General features: G+C 42.1%; 1 pseudogene; it reads left to right on the forward strand.

The window, feature by feature from the left end:
• The first annotated feature begins 8,550 nt into the window (after positions 1-8,550).
• On the forward strand, positions 8,551-12,764 carry LOC128102857 (transcription initiation factor TFIID subunit 4-like; annotated as a pseudogene).
• The last annotated feature ends 4,818 nt before the right edge of the window (positions 12,765-17,582 follow it).

Consider the following 17,582-nt stretch of genomic DNA (forward strand, 5'->3'; position numbering starts at 1 on the left):
GATGCCTTTCTCTACAGCACTATATGTTGGACTTCATTTTCAAGGATGCCTTTTTTTCAGCATCAGTGTATCTGGACTTTATTTCACAGGATGTCTTACTCTAATGCATCATTATATTCCAGACTTCATTTCCCAGGATGGATTTCTCTATAGCGTTAGTACATTATTTACTTCATTTCCCAGCCTGCCTTTTTCTTGGGCATCAGTACATTCTGGGCTTCATTTCCCAGGATGCCTTTCTCAATAGCTTCAGTACATTTGGACTTTATTTTCCAGGAGGAATTTCTCTACAGCATCACTACATAAGGACTTCATTTCCCAGGATGGTTTTCTCTATAGCATCAGTATATTATTTACTTCATTTCCCAGGATGACTTTCCCTAGAGCATCCCAACATTCTGAACTTCAATTCCAAAGATGCCTTTCTCAATAGCACCACTATATGTTGGACTTCATTTCCCAGGATGCCTTTCTCTAGAGCATCACTACATTTGAACTTCATTTCCCTGGAAGCCTATCTCTATAGCATCAATATATATGGACTTTATTTCCCAGCATGCCTTTCTCTATACATACCATCACTACATTTGGGCGCCACTTCTCAGTATGCATTTCTCTAGAGCATCAGTATATACGGGCTTCAATTCCCAGGATGCCTTTCTCTATAGCATCACTAGGTTTGGTCTTTTATTCCCAGGAGGCGTTTTTGTACCACACCATGATGTTCTGGATTTTATTTCCCAGAATGCCTTCTCCATAGCACCATGACATTGTGGACTTCATTTCCCAGGATGCCTTTCTCTATAGTATCACTGTGATGAACTTCATTTCCCAAAATGCCTTTCTCCACAGCACCATGACATTTGTACTCCATTTCCCTGGTATCTTGTGTCTTCAGGAGTTTCCCCTTTTCTTCAGCAGGTGTACAGGGCCCTCAGCAGGTGTAGGGGCCCTGACCTTCTGCAGGGTGCTGTCACCTCAGCAGTGTGAGGTTGATGTCAGAGTCAGGGTCTCAGAGTCAGAGGGTTAGGGTTTGGGATAAGTGTTATGGGTATTTCAGTTAGAGTTATTGTTAGTGTTACAGGATTTTAGGGTTAGTGTTAGGTTAGGGTTATGGGTTTTTAGCCTTATGGTCCTGGGTGTAGAGTCAAGGCATTAGGTTAAGTTTAAGGTTTATGGTTAGTGTGAGGGTCAGGGATTATGGTCAAGGGGGTCCTGGTTAGGGTTGAGGATTATGGGGTTTTAGGGTTAGGGTAGAGGGTGTTTGTGGTTAGATTTAGGGTTAGGGTTATGGTTAGTGGTTAGATTTAGGGTTAGTGGTTAAATTTTGGATTAGGGTTATGATTAGGGTTAGATTTAATGTTAGTGGTTTGCTTTAGGTGCATCCTTTGCCCTCAGGAGGTATCTTAGGCCCTCTGTAGGTGTCCTGTGTCCTCACCAGATGTCTCCATGATCTCTCCAGGTGTCCTGTGCCCTTAGCTGGTGTCCTGTGTCCTGTGATGTTGAGTTATAGGGAAACTTCCTGTTTTCTCTTTATACCATCAGTGTGCTTTGGACTCCATTTCCCAGGATGCCTTTCTCTGTAGTAGTAGTAGTCTATTAAAAACTACATTTCCCTTCATGCTTCTTGGGGCCAAAGGAAACTATGTTTTCCCTCTTTATACCACAAGAATGTTTTGGACTCCATTTCCCAGAATGCCTTTCTCTGTATTGTCTATTATAAGCTATATTTCCCATTATGCAACTAGGGTAAATTTCCAGGATGCCTTTCAATATAGTGTCAGTGTTTTGGACTTCATTTTCCAGGATGCCTTTCTGTATTGTGTCTCTACATTTTAGACTCCATATACCAGGATGCCTTTCCCTACATCATCATTTGGTCAGATGACTTTCTTTATATCATCACGACATTCTGGACTTCATTTCCAGGACGCCTTTCTCTAGAGCATCACTACATTTCAGACTCCATATCTCATGATGCCTTCATTTTTTACTTCAATTCTCAGGATGCCTATCTGTAGCACCACTATATTTTGGACTTCATGTTCCAGGATCCTTTCTCCATAACATTACTACATAATGGACTACATTTCCCAGCATGCCTTTCTCTATATCATCACTACATTTGGACTCCATTTTCCAGGATGCCTTTCTCTACAGCATCATTATATTCTGTACTTAATTTCCCAGGGTGCCTTTCTCAACAGCATCACTACATGCGGGACTTCATTTGCCAGGATCACATTCTCTACAGTATCACTACATGAAGGGCTTCATTACCCAGGATCCCTTTCTCTGGAGCATCATTTCCTTCTGGACTTCATTTCCCAGGATGCCTTTCTCTACAGCATCAGTAGATATGGGTTTTGTTTCCCAGGATGTCTTTCTCTAGAGCATAATGACATTTTGGACTTCATTTTCCAGGTATCCTGTTCATCAGAAATTTCTTCTTTTTTTTTTTTTAGCACATGTCTAGTGCCCTCGGCATGTGGCCCTGACCTTCTGCAGTGATGCCGTGCTTCAGAAGTGTGAGGGTAGGAGTCAGGGTCAGACAGTCAGGGTCAGGAGGTTAGGGTTAGGATTAAGTTAGGTTTATGTGTCTCTACGTTTTGGACTTCATTTCCCAGGTTGCTTTTCCTTGTATTAGTCGTGTATTAGAAACTCCATTTCCCATCATGCCTCTTGGATGATTTCCTAGATTGCTTTTTTCTTGTACCATCACTATGTGTTGGACTCCATTTTCCAGGATGCTTTTCTCTGTATTGTCTTTCTATTCCAAATTACATTTCCCATCATGCCTTTTGGATCAGAAGAAAACTTACCGTTTCCTCTTTATACCGTCCCTATGCTTCAAAATCCATTTCCTGAGCATAGCTTTATCTACAAAATCAGTGCATTTGGACTTCATTTCCAAGGATGCCTTTCTGTAGGGCATCACTATATTCTAGATTTCATTGCCCAGGGTGCCATTCTCTACAGTATCACTACATTTGGACTACATTTCTCAGAATGACTTCCTTTAAGGCATCACTACATTCTGGATTTCATTTCCCAGGATGCCTTTCTTTATAGCATCACTACACTTATAATTCATTTCCCAGGAATGTTTTTCCTATAGGCAGAAGTACATATGGACTTCACTTCCCAGGATGCCTTTCTCTAGACCATAAATGCATTTGGACTTCATTTAGCAGGATATGTTTCTCTAGAGCATTGCATTCTGGACTTCATTTCCCAGGATGCCGTTCTGTATAGAATCAGTACATTTCAACTTTAATTCCCAGATTTCCTTTCTCTACAGCATCACTACATGGGGGACTTCATTCCCCAGGAATCCTTTCTCCACAACATCACTACATAAGGAATTCATTTCCCAGGAAGTCCTTCTCTATGTCATCAATACATGCTGAACTTCATTTCCCAAAATGGCTTTCTTTACAGCATCTGGACATTCTGTACTTCATTCCCCAGGATGCCTTTCTGTATAGCATGATTAAATATGGACTTAATTTCCTAGGATGCCTCTCTACATTGCACCACTACATTATGGACTTCATTTCCCAAGATGCCTTTCTCTATAGAAACACTACCTTATCAACTTCATTTTCCAGTACCAATGGACTTCATTTCCCAGCATGTCTTTCTCTAGAACATCACTACATTTGGACTACATATCCATGGATGCTGTTCTCTATAACATCAGTACAGTTGCAATTCAATTCCCAGGATCCCTTTCTCTAGAGCATCATTACATTCTGGACCTCATTTTCCATTATAACTTTCTCTACAGCATCAATATATGTGGGACTTCATTTCCCAGGATATCTATCTATAGAGCATCTGTGCATTCTGGACTTCATTCCCAGGATGTCTTTTTCTATACCATACTTCATGTAGCACTTCATTTCCCTATCTCTAGAGCATCATTACATTCTAGACATCATTTATCAGAATGCCTTTTTTAGAGCATCACTACATCCTGGACTCCATTACCCAGGCTGCATTTCTCTATAGCATGAGTCCATTCTGGCTTCATTTCCCAGGACGCCTTTTTCTATAGCATCAGTACATTCAGACTTTAGTTCCCAGGATAACTTTCTCTACAGCATCACTACATTTGGGACTTCATTTCCCAGAGTCCCAATCTCTATAAAATTATTACATTCTGGACTTCATTTTCCAGGATGCTTGTAACTGGAGAATTTCTCTCTAGCTCCTGCCAAGCCCTGCCAGTAGTGGAGGCCATTTATAAAATAAACATACAGACTCTTACATTATTTAAACTTCTTGGTCATTAGCTCAGGCCTATCAAAGTCTAGCTCTTACTCTTATATTTAGCCCATTTCTATTAATCTATACTTTGCCATGTGGCTCGTGGCTTACTGGTACCTTACGTCTTTCTTGTCCTGGCAGTGGGTGCAGGCAGTCTCCCCTCTGCCTTCCTGTTCCCTCAATTCTCCTCTCTGTTAGTCCCGCCTATACTTCCTGTCTGGCTACTGGCCAATCAGTGTTTTATTTATACAGACTGATATCCACAGCAGATGCTTTTCTCTAGAGCATCATTACATTTCAAACTATATTACCCAGCATTGCCTTTCTGTAGAGCATCATTACTTAGTGGACTCCATTTCCACGGATGACTTTCTCTATAGCTTTAATACATTCTGGACTTCATTTCCCAGGATGCCTTTCTCTACAACATCACTACATACGGACTTCATTTAACAGGATGCCTTTCTCAGGAGCCTCATTACATTTTGCACTTTTATTCCCAAGGTGCCCTTTTTTAGCATCAGTGCATTTGGAATTTATATCCCAGGATGCCTTTCTGTATAGCATCAGGACAATCTGGACTTATTTTCCCAGGTTGCATTTCTTGACAGCATCAGTACATTCTGCATTTCATTTCCCAGGATGCCTTTCTCTATAGCATGAGTACATTCTGTACTTCATTTCCCAGGATGCCCTTTACTCCAGCATCACTAAATTATGGACACCATTTCCTAAAATTATTTTCTTTATAGCATGAGTCCATTCTGGACTTCATTTCCCAAAATGCCTTTCTCTACAACATCACTACAGGTGGAACTTCTTTTTCTAGGATTCCTTTCTCTAGAGGATCACTATGTTTCAGACTGAGGGTTAGTGTTTTAGGTTAGGGTTAGCATTAGCATTGTTTAGGGATCATGCCAGGAGGTTAAGGATTAAGGTTAGGTTATGGTTAGGGTTAGGTTTAGGGAAAGGGGAGCTTGTGGTTAGGGTTAGAGTTAATGGTTGTAGTCAGGGTCAACAGGCCAGAGTCAGAACATCAGAGTCAGGGGGTTTGGGTTAGTGATAGTGTTAGTGTTAGGGTTATGGTTATGGTTATGGTTATGGTTATGGTTAGTTTAGGTTTTGGGTTAGGGTTAGGTTACAGTTAGGGTTAGGTTTAGGCTTAGGTTTAGGTTAGGTTTAGGCTTAGGTTTAGGGTTAAGTTTAGGGTTATGGTTAGGTTAAGGCTTATGCTTGGCCACAGAAGGTATTTTAACAGGAGCAGAAATGAAACACATTTGGGCAAATCCTTCATGTAGATTGAATGTGCCTTCAGGACTTGCTCAAGCTCAATCACTTGTGTATCACTTCCTTTTGATAACAGAATGCTGCTGTGTGTGTCCTACTTTATGACTTGGTTGGCCTGGTAACATGATTTGGTGTCCTGGTATAACCCAACTCTTGATGAGTTTATGTTGCATGATAAGGTGGTGGACCACTGTCAAATGTTCATTTTCTTCCAGTGCCTAGGGTTAATGGAATGTGCTTGCATGCTTGGCAATATTTAGTTTTGAAAATGATTCTATTGCCGTCAGTGGCAGAGACTGAAAATTACTTTAAGAGGTAAAGTATTTTCCCAATTACAAAATTTTCCTATTTGTACATTATTCACTTTTGTTCTTTTCTACTCATTGAGTGTGTGTGTGTGTGTGTGTGTGTGTGTGTGTGTGTGTGTGTGTATAGACTGTGTATCAAAGGCTTTAAAACTCACATTGATCTTTATACCTTTGTTTCTGGAGTTCTGGTAGAAAAAGAATGCACTAGCACACAAAGCTTAAAAAATAATTTTTAATGTGGAACTTTCCAGGAAGGCCAAAAGATATTGTAGTCCCTCATGTTGGAGTTACAGATAGTAGTGAGTTTCTATGTACCCTGGGAATGGAAGCTGGATATTCTGAAAACATCTTCAGTACTCTTAACTGCTACTATATTTTTCCACCCTAAGTTTTCTATTCTTGATTATTTTTCTTTTCCAACACAGCATAGTCAGACTGGTGCTGATTATAAAGTGAAATTCTCCATCATTTGAGAGAATGAGTCTCAGTCAGGGATGACCTCCCCCTCTTATTGTTCATCCATTATCACATGATCAGCCAATTATCCATATATGTACAACAAATAAAAATAGACACAGCAGGTTGTATTCATGTATTTCAGCATACTTATTCTCTCATACCTAACAAGGAAGAAGTTGGAAGTGATTTGGAAAGAAATGTGATGTAATGTCTTTTAATTAACAAATTAAAGAAATAATCTTAATAATGTAGATGTAACAGTCTTATTAATTAAGAAATACAGAGCCAAATGCAGAGTTAAAAGCCCCAGAGGTCCGAGACAGTAGCTAAGATCTGAGACCAAGACTGCATTTATACCCCCTGCTGCTACTGCTGTCCTTCCTCTGAGAAAGATACCTACTTCCTGTGTGTCTGTCTTTTTACTGACTTTCTGTTCATCCTTATCATTGGTTGTAAATCCAACCACATGATCTCCTCATCACTGCCTGTCTATACAGACTTCCAGATCTCTATGGTTGGTATTGACATTAAAGGCGTGTGTCTCCATGCTTTCTATGTTCTTGAACACACAGACTCTGCCTGCAATGTGATCAGATTAAAGGCATGTGCCAGCAATGCCTGACTTCTGCTATGGCTTGTTATTAGCTCTGACCCCCAGATAACTTTATTTATTAACATACAAATAAAATCACATTTCAGCACAAATAAAATATAAACCATAATTTTAAATAAAAAGAGGGACTAGATAGATGGCTCAGCACTTAAGAGCACTAGGTGTTGTTACTGAGGTCCCAGGTGCCATGCCTAGGACCTGCAAGTAGCTGACAATTTGCTATTAATCTAGTCCCAGGCATCTCCTGCCTTCTGGCCTCTTTAGATACTGTGCACAGACACATACAGGAAAAACACCATAAAACTAAAATTATTTTTAAAAAGTTAAAATAGGAAAGAATGGGATTCTGTCCAGTAATGTCACAACCCTGAGACAGACAGCAGCCAGGGCTAGATAAATGAACTCTTATGGTCTTACATGGAAGCAGCTATGGCCTTCTGCCAAGCCAGCCTGCTCAGAAGCAAATGCACCTCTGTTCTAAGGTTAATAAAGCTCATCATAACTGTTCATCTAGGAGCAGAGCAAACAGTGCTGTTAAGTGACATCTCCTTGAAGATTTCTGTATTTGTGTTCTCTATTTTTTGTAAATGGGAGAAGAGTGGAATTGGTATGTGACCTTTTAGATCAAATATCAAGCCTGACAGGTCACATTGGCTTCAAAACCATTTATTTTCACTGTGTCATTTGATTGATTTTCAGGTAAGACCTTGTGGTACAAAATGAACAAGCCAGAGGCATTTCTTTTGATCATTTTTATAATTTATATGTTTCTGCATGACTTTGAAATAACAGTATCTTTGCTTGTGTGTTGTGATAATGTTCAGAAGTCTATTTGTTAACTGAGTATACTTAGGAAGAGGGAGAACTCTACATGAACATGTCCAGATTACCTAATTAAAGTCCCCACAATTCTTTTGTTTAGGAAAAGCATTGTTTTAGAAATTACTCCCATTCTCACGTTGCCTCCTGCAGGTAAGTAATCTTTTTGAATTTATCTGTCCCATCTGTTGTGATGGCTATTCTTGGTAATCAAACTGACTAAGTCTGGAATAACTAAAACCCAAAGAGTTGGGTGCACACATAAGGGCTTTTTTTTTAAGGTTTAAAGTTAAATACCCTTTTAAACACACCTTTAATCTCAGCACTCAGAAGGCAGAGGCAGTCAGATCTCTCTGAGTTCTAGGCCAACCTGGTCTAGAGTATGAGTTCCAGGATAGACTCCAAAAGCTACACAGAGAAACCCTGTCTTGAAAACAATAACAAAAGCAACAACAGAGACCCATTTTTAATCTGGATCATTTCAGGTGGTACCCACCTTCAGCTGATTGGTGGTCATGCACATCTCTAATGACAGCACTCAGAAAGGAGAGGCAGTTTGATTTTCTGAGATTGAGGCCAGCCTGGTCTACAGAGTGAGTTCTAGGACTACACAGAAAAACCCTCTCTTGAAAACAACAAAAATTCAATCAACAGTTGTGGCTGCATCATGAGACCCCCAGGTAACACCACCATAAAGCCAATACCTGATGCAAAACAAAAATGGGTTTATTGATAACAATCAAGCCCAAGCTTGGTCCATGTCCAACACCCTGGCTAGCCAGGTAAAGGGGGATGGTCCTGAGCTCTCAGGGTAAGGTTTTTTTTTAATGGAAAAACCGTAAGCAGGGTGGTACAAGGGCAATCATATGATTGGGTGAGAGTGTGTAAATTTGAATTTACTTGTTGGGAAATACAGTTATCCTTTTTGGGCAGGCCTGAACAAGTCCTAGGCTCTGTCCTTGAGCTCCCCTGGGGGCTGGCTGGCCTTGCACATACTGACTGTGGGAGATGACTCACTGGCCTAGGCTCTTTCTGTGAGCTGCCATTGAGGCTGGCTGGACTTGCACAAAACAATAACCCATGCACAAAGCTCTAAGTTGGTGAGAGGTCCCAGACAGTAAATAACTGAATGAACCTTGTTGAGCAGTCAGAATATGCACAAAAAGGGAGCTATTGGATTAAGTCTTAGCCCTCCGAGGAACTGCTTGCTTAAGTCTCAAGAAGTTGAAATTGAGATCTGATCTCTGAGAGAAGACTGAGTGGATTGTTTTGATGTCTGCTTGGTCCTTTCACAACAAAGAATAAGATGCACCTTTAATCTGGATAGCAACTCTTGGTGTTAGCGTACATATATAAAGGGTATTAAAGAAGGAAGTTCTCTCTTTGCCTGCTTGTCCAAGTTTTGGATACCAACTTCATTCTTTACTATCATTAGAGGCTACTTCCTTAGAATTTTGGTGTATACTGAAGACCAGCTCAGATGTCCTGCCTCATTCAATGAATAACTACTGGACTATTCATATTTCCATGGCAGGCAGCCTTTGTTGGACTAGCTCTACCAAAGCTTGTGAGACATTCTAAAAAATCCACTTTCTACATACATGGAAGGTTTATTCTCCCAATCCTGTTCATGCAGAGAACCTTGAATAATGCAGTGTTTTGTTTTGTTTTGTTTTGGTTTCACCTGCCCATGGAGGAAGATGTCCTGGCTAACAATAGTGGTTGCAAACACATTCCTTCCTAGCTCAACTATGCTTAAAACATTCAACTTTCCATGAAGACTAATCTTTATTATTATTCATTTGCTAACAGATTACTCTGAATTTTAGGAATAAATCTCCTAAAGCAATGGAGCCATCACCCAGCTTTCTGATAGGAGAAAGACATACACTTTTGTTTGTGATCTGGTTTCTGCTTTCTTTCCTGGTTATCTGAATTCCTTGTGACCACTAGATAAAAAGTATATTCAGTTCACCTGATCTCAACGTGAAGTCAGAGATCAAACATCTGTGATAATATTTTATTTGTTCTCTAGCAAATAAAACTTATCTGGGGATCAGCAGACAGAAGCAACTACTAGTTAGACATAGAGGCCAGACAATTTTGGGACACACAATCTTATCACTCAAGAAGCAAAAATTCATTTGTATCTTTGTGTGTTCAAGGCCACACTGCAAACAGAGGCAGGCGTGATAGCACACACCTTTAACCCTGACACCTATGGTCTCATGTCTTTACCTGAAGAGGACACACACCTTTAATCCCAGGAAGCGATGGGAGGAATGCAGAAATGTATATAAGGCATGAGAACAAGGAACTAGATGCTTTTAAGTAGTTCAACTGAGACTATCAGGAGTCTGTGAAGACGACGAGGTCTTCTTCAACAGCAAGGTGGACTAGAAAGTGGGTTTGCACCCAGCAGGGCTGGGCCAGTCAAGCGTGTGTGCACTGGGGGCCAAGGTCGAGGTGCCCAAGCCTGTGACTGGACGGGGCCAGCATCGGGTCGCGGTCGGGGTCACGGAGGGTAGCGTGCTGCTCGGGCCTGCCATGTCGGGTGCGCTGCCGGTGCCTGCGCCCGGCGCCCCCACAGGGCTGGCAAAGGACACGGCGGCGGCGACCCCCAGTCTTCCTCAGACGCCGGCGGCCACCACTGGCACTATCCTGGCCACACCGACGCCCACTGTACTGACCCCGCGCCTACTGCAGCCGCCTCAGAACCCGACTAAGATCCAGGACGTCCAGCTGCCTCCAGGAATGGTCCTCCTGTGGAGTGAGAAGGCGCAGTTGTTAATGATCCCTCAGCAAGCCCTGGCCCAGATGCAGGCCCATGCCCAGGCCCAGCCTCATAGCACCATGGCACCCTGTATTGCAACCCCCACAGGGGATCCACCTGTCCAGATCTCCATTGTGCAGGCTCCAGGAACCCCTATTATTGCATGGCAGGTGACCCCAACTACCATAATTAAGCAGGTGTCTCAGGCACAGACGACGGTACAGCCCACTGCAAACCTTCAGCGGACTCCTGGGGTACAGCCTTAGCTGGTTCTGGGTGGTTCTGCACAGACAGCCTCACTCGGAACTGCCACAGCTGTTGAGACAGGGACACCTCAACGAATCATCCCGGGGACCAGCACCACCTCCACAGTGGCCACAAAACCTCTGGAAAATGGGAAGAAATGTAAAAGTTTTCTATCTACTTTAATAAAACTGGCTTCCTCCAGTAAACAGTCTACAGAGACAGAGGCTAATGTGAAAGAAGTAGTACAAAACTTGCTAGATGGGAAAATTGAAGTAGAAGATTTCACTAGCAGGTTATATCGAGAACTGAACTCTTCACCTCAACCTTCCTTTGTGCCTTTCCTGAAGAGGAGCTTAACTGCCTTGAGACAGCTGACCCCAGACTCTGCGGCCTTTATCCAGCAGAACCAGCAGCAACAGCCACCTGCCTCGAAGGCCACCACTGCACTCACGGCTGTGGTACTGAGCAGCTCGGTGCAGTGCACAGCTGGGAAAACAGCTGCTCCAGTGACCAGCGTCCTCCAGCCCCCCCGTCATCAGCCTCACGCAGCCCACACACGCTGGTGTTGGCAAGCAGGCACCACCCACACCACTGGTGATCCAGCTGCCCCCGAAGCCTGGAGCCTTGATCCAGCCCCCACAGGTGACCTTGACGCAGACACCCATGGTCGAATTGTGGCAGCCTCACAACCGGATCACACTCAACACACCACAGCAGATCCAACTGAACCAGCTGCAGCCAGTCCCTGTGGTGTTACCTGGAACCAAAGCCCTTTCTACTGTATCTGCACAAGCAGTTGCTGCACAGAAAAACAAGCTCAAGGAGTCAGGGGGAGGCACCTTTCTGGTTATGATGACATCAATGATGTTGTGTCAATGGCTGGAGTAAACCTGTCTGAAGAAAGTGCAAGAATATTGGCCTCAAACTCTGAGTTGGTGGGGACACAGACTCGATCCTGTAAAGATGACACCTTCCTCCTCCCCACACCTTTGCAGAGGAGGATACTGGAAATAGGTAAAAAGCAAGGCATCACGGAACTGCATCCACATGTAGTGAGTTACGTGTCTCATGCCAAACAACAAAGGCTGCAGAATCTTGTAGAAAAAATATCTGAGCCGGGTGGTGGTGGTGCATGCCTTTAATCCCAGCACTTGGGAGGCAGAGGCAGGCGGATCTCTGTGAGTTCAAGGCCAGCCTGGGCTACAGAGTGAGTTCCAGGAAAAGGCGCAAAGCTACACAGAGAAACCCTGTCTCAAAAAACTAAAAAAAAAAAAGAAAAAAAAAAAGAAAAAAATCTGAAACAGCTCAGCAGAAAAACTTCTCTTATAAGGATGACGACAGATACGAGCAAGTGAGTGATGTCAGGGCTCAGCTCAAATTCTTTGAACAGCTTGATCAGATTGAGAAGCAGAGGAAAGATGAGCAGAAGAGGGAGATCTTGATGCAGGCAGCAAAGTCTCGGTCCAGACAAGAAGACCCAGAGCAATTAAGGTTGAAGCAGAAAGCAAAAGAGATGCAGCAGCAGGAGCTGGCACAGATGTGACAGCAGGATGCCAACCTCACAGCATTGACGGTGATCGGGCCCATGAAAAAGAGGAAAGTGGCCGGGCGGTGGTGGCACAGGCCTTTAATCCCAGCACTTGGGAGGCAGAGGCAGGCAGATCTCTGTGAGTTCGAGGCCAGCCTGGTCTACCGTGCGAGATCCAGGAAAGGCGCAAAGCTACACAGAGAAACCCTGTCTCGAAAAACCAAAAAAAAAAAAAAAAAAGAAAAGAAAAAGAGGAAAGTGGACAGTGCGGGGCTGGGATTGGGAACAGAGGGCTCAGGCCCAGGCACAGCGCTCCCAGGCAGCTCTGGTGTGGGAACCCCCAGACAGTTCACACGGCAAAGAATCATGTGGGTCAACCTCAGGGACCTCATATTTTGTTTAGAAAATGAGCGTGAGACAAGGCATTCACTGTTGCTCTACAAAGCATCCCTTAAGTAATAGGATGACCCGTTGTTTCTGATAGGATGCCAGCGGACTTTTTTTATATATTTGCAGATTACGCCTTTTTGTAAGAAGCAAAGGGGATATTATTTAAAAACAGCCACCTCTTTACAATGGAGCAGTTTTATACTCCTGTTTCTAAATCAGCTCTTCAGTGTGGTAGAAACCATGTCCTCAGCAGAGAGAATACAAAGGTCTGTGGATGCTCTTACAGGAAAGCTCACCCAAGCTCATCCTTGACTGAGTGGCCTTCTTTCCAAACAAGCCATATTTAAAGACTGATGGAAGGAAGCGCTTAGCAAATAATTAGCAGTTGCTCAGCCTGTGTGCGTTTTGGTTCGGTTCACTTCGACTCACCCACTAGGTGTACGTCTACAACCGATGACCTCATTTCACTGACTTTACTGTTGTTGTAGCAGCCAGTTGGTGAAGCAAACTGATTTTTAGACTACCAACCCATGCCCACCCTGTCCCTTACCTCCCTTCTACATGAAATTCCCCAGGAACACAACCTCCAAGCAGGGTCGCATTTCTGCTAGTGGAGGCCGGAGTGCAGCACCTGTACAAGTGCAATTTATTTGCTGCATTTTGGAAGCTGTAAAGTGGAAGGAAATGACAACCTTTTCAGCATAAATATATTTTACTTGCACTGTGTTTTTAGCTCCGAATGAAAACTTAGATGAAATAAATCAGAATTGAGACAAATAACAACAGACTGTTTCTCAGTGTGGATCCAGTGTTGGAAATGGTTGGTGTATTTTGTCAGTAATTGTTCGTAATTTTTGGCACATAACATGAAATGGCTATGTAAACTGAAATTATTTTGCTAAGAGACTGTATGCAAGCTGTGGCCAACCTTACAGAGCAAAGCCCCTTCTTTGTACCTGTTTTTATTACAAATATACTAATTGGTTCTTTATATTTTCAGAGGTTACTGTATTAAATTGTCTATTGATACTACTTTTATGACTGTAAATAATTTGGCTTTCTCCATGTGGATTCTCATGTTAGACTTTAATTTGCACATGTGAACTGAACGCTGATCAGTATTTTTTACCAACACCTGAGAACTGTTACATCTTTCATTTTATCTTTTTGGAAATCCCTGTCTTTCCATTTTTTTTACATAAATTTTGAACAGTTACTCATTCATTTGTAAATATTTTACTTTCAAAAATGAAGTTTCTAATTGCTATTGTTTTATAAAGGATTGAAAGAAAATTAACATCTTTATTAAAAACAAATTTATCTGAAAAAAAATAAGTATATTCTAGCCAGGCCTGTTAGAGATTAGGACAATAGGATACACATTTGTTCACCAGGACTGTCCAGACATTTGGCTCCAAAGCATTACAAAGGAGACACTGCTCATTTACAACCAGCCACTAGGCCTAATCCTATATCAAAGAATATCTAACAAGCTGTGCATTGAGGCATTACAGGTTTCAAACCAACCTTAAGTCCTGGCATGCAATAAAGTTCCAATTTCTTCTTTAGAAAGGCATAGTTCTGCCACATGGGCAATATGACACCAAGTGACAAACATTTGAAAAGTAAAACACTACGTTTGTGGTGGTGGTGGTGTTGGTGTTGGTGTTGGTGGTGGTGGTGGTACACACCTTTAATCCCAGCACTCACTTGAGAAGCAGAGGCAGGCAGATCTCTGTGTGTTTGAGGCCAGCCTGGTCTAGAGAGTGAGTTCTAGGAGAGGCTCCAAAGCTACACAGTGAAACCCTGTCCTTAAAAGAAAAATAAAGAAAGAAAGAAAGGAAAAAGAAAAAAAAGAAATGTAGAGCTGGGTGGTGGTGGTTCATGCCTAAATCCTAACCAGGTGGATCTCTGATTTCAAGGCCATGCTGGTCTACAGATCGAGATCCAGGACAGGTACCAAAAACTACATGGAGAATCCCTGTCTCAAAAAAAAAAGCAAGTAAGCAAGAAAGAAATGGAAAACACTGTTGTGTTACAGAATTGCCTGATGAAGCAAGGCTTTCCTTTATGCCCTCAGGCAGGGAGGAGGAAAATTCTTGGGAAGGAAGTTAAAACCTAGGACCTACGCCTTGGGAAGCTTCCCTAAGGGTCTGATGTGTTGACAACAGAACAGCTCCTTCCCTAAAGCTATAAATAGGCTTTAGAGAGCTGGTAATGTCTACGGCTAGGGCTTTTGTGGTGGGATTGCTTCAGATCATGAATTTGTCCCATTGTGTGATAGTTTCGGCTGACTTCATAAAAGTCATCCAATTCCTTCAATTTCCGCCCTGCAAGTAGTATACAAGTTGCTGTTCTTCTTAAGAAGCTTAGTTGATGCTGGAGAGATGGCTTAGAGGTTAAGTGCACTGGCTACTACTCTTCCAGAGGTCCTGAGTTCAATTCCCAGCAACTACATAGTGGCTCACAACCCTCTATAATATAAGAGGACCTGGTACCCTCTTCTGGCCTGCATGCATCCATGCAGGCAGGATACTGTATGATGCATAATAAATAAATAAATAATAAATAAATAATTAAATGAGTAAATAAATCCTTTAAAAAAGCTTAGTTGACATGAGACATAGATTGTACAAGACCTCCTGACCCAGACTTTTTTCTTTTCTGCCTTATACTTTTCCTCTCTTTCTCATCCCCTTCACCTCAGAACCCTGTCACTGAAGAAGATCATACTGTTTCATATCACTGGGTTATTTAAGAAATAATTTTGGAAATGTCTTTGCTGTGTAAGTCTCCTATCTGTCTATGTGGGTGAAGTAGCATTATTTGGTCCCAATTTAAATTACTCCAAGTGTAATCTGGAACCTGAATCCAAATGTCACAAGGACGATAGAATATGTGGAATGCAAGATCTCTTCTGGGCTGGCTCGTCTTTGAGCATTAGCAAGGAATGGATGCATGCCATCATTAACGATATTTTTCCTTATTAATCTCTTAATTGTGTGGAGTGATTTCTCCCTTGGAAGGCATATTTCTTCTAGGACACTTGCATTTTAATCTTTTTAGAAAAATGATTCTGACACAAGCTCTCTTATGTTGACACAAATGGCTGTGGTCCCAGTGTGTTGCTCTCCAGGGCAGTGATCTTACTGTCCTTTATATTACAGCTGCAAAATCTTAAATTGAATGATCGTATCACCTCTGGGTTTTAAAAACTACTCTGGTGAGTCATCTAATTTAATATCCATTGTTGTAAAAGGAAAAGGACTTGCATTTGGAGCATGGTTTCAGTCTTCAGACCAGAATAGAAGGAATAGTTTATTGTGCACATTACTGGGGAAAACAGAGTAGATAATAAGCTGCTGAAGTCACCATTATTTAAAAAAAGGACCTGATTAGAGAAGGAGGAGTGATTTTGTAATTTCTAAGCATTTACTAATTGAAGTGTTGGGAATGAAGATAGACAAGACTGATTGGAATGGAGGGAGTGTGAAAATTTCATGTGCTGGTGGCCTGGCACCCTTGACCCAGCATACATTATAAGCAGGTCGAGTTTCAGTTGAATGTTCTGTGGCTGGCTTGGTGTCCCAGTTCCATCACTGGAGCCTTAAGTAGTTACAGAAAATTGCTAGTTCAGCCTCCATATTCTTAATTGTTTGGAGTCCTAACTAGGGTCACCCTTATAGATTCCAAGATTTTTTTTTTAAAGATTTATTATGTACACAGTATTCTGCCTGCATGTGTCCCTGTAGGCCAGAGGAGGGCACCAGATCTCATTACAAGTGGTTATGAGCCACCATGTAGTAGCCAGAAATTGAACTCTGGACCTGTGAAAGAGCAGTCCGTGCTCTTAACCACTGAGCCATCTCTCCAGCCCAGGTTCCAGGTTGTTTACATTGCACCATTTTCTTTTTCTTTTTTTCTTTTGGTTTTTCGAAACAGGGTTTCTCTGTGTAGCTTTGCGCCTTTCCTGGAACACACTTGGTAGCCCAGGCTGGGCTTGAACTCACAAAGATCCACCTGGCTCTGCCTCCCGAGTGCTAGATTAAAGGCGTGCACCACCACCACCTGGCTTTTTTTTTTTAAGATTTATTTATTATTGTACATACAGTGTTCTGTCTGCATGTGTCCTTGCAGGCCAGAAGAGGGCACCAGATCTTATTATAGGTGGTTATGAGCCAACATGTGGTTGCTGGGATTTGAACTCAAGACCTCTGGAAGAGCAGTCTGTGCTCTTAACCACTGAGCCATCTCTCCAGCCCTATTGCACTATTTTCAAAATCCCTACTAAAAACTCACCCTATTCCAGTTATCTTTCCCTACCTTCTCCCACTTTGTCTCTTCCTTACTCACCCGATCCTTACTGTTCCCATCCCAACATGCCATCAGTGCACCAAAAAAATCTTATCTACTTCCTCCTCCAAGGGAGAGATGCAAATCTCTCCTAGGACTATTGTTTATTATTTAGCCTCTCTGCAGTTATGAATTGTACTGTGATTAACTGTGATTACTGTGATTGTACTTTACTGAACTAATAATATCCACTTACAAGTGAGTACATACCATGTTTGTCATACCATGTTTGATTCACTCAGGATAATAAAGAACTAAAGAATCTTGACAACATCAACCCAAATAATCCATTTATATTGGAATATACCTCTAAAGAGAATTCTCAGTAGAGGAATCTAAAGATGCTGAGAAACACTTGAAGAAATGTTCAACATTCTTAGCCATCAGGGAAATGCATATTAAAACTTCTTTGAGATTTCATTTTATATCTGTCAGAATGAGAAGATCAATAATAAAAGTGATAGCTAATGCTGTCAAGGACATAGAGCAAGGGGAGTCACTGCTTTGACAAATGTAAACTTGTACAGCCACTGT

The sequence above is a fragment of the Peromyscus californicus genome, unplaced genomic scaffold, assembly GCF_007827085.1.
Source record: "Peromyscus californicus insignis strain IS unplaced genomic scaffold, ASM782708v3 Scaffold_85__1_contigs__length_178635, whole genome shotgun sequence".
NCBI lineage: Eukaryota > Metazoa > Chordata > Mammalia > Rodentia > Cricetidae > Peromyscus > Peromyscus californicus.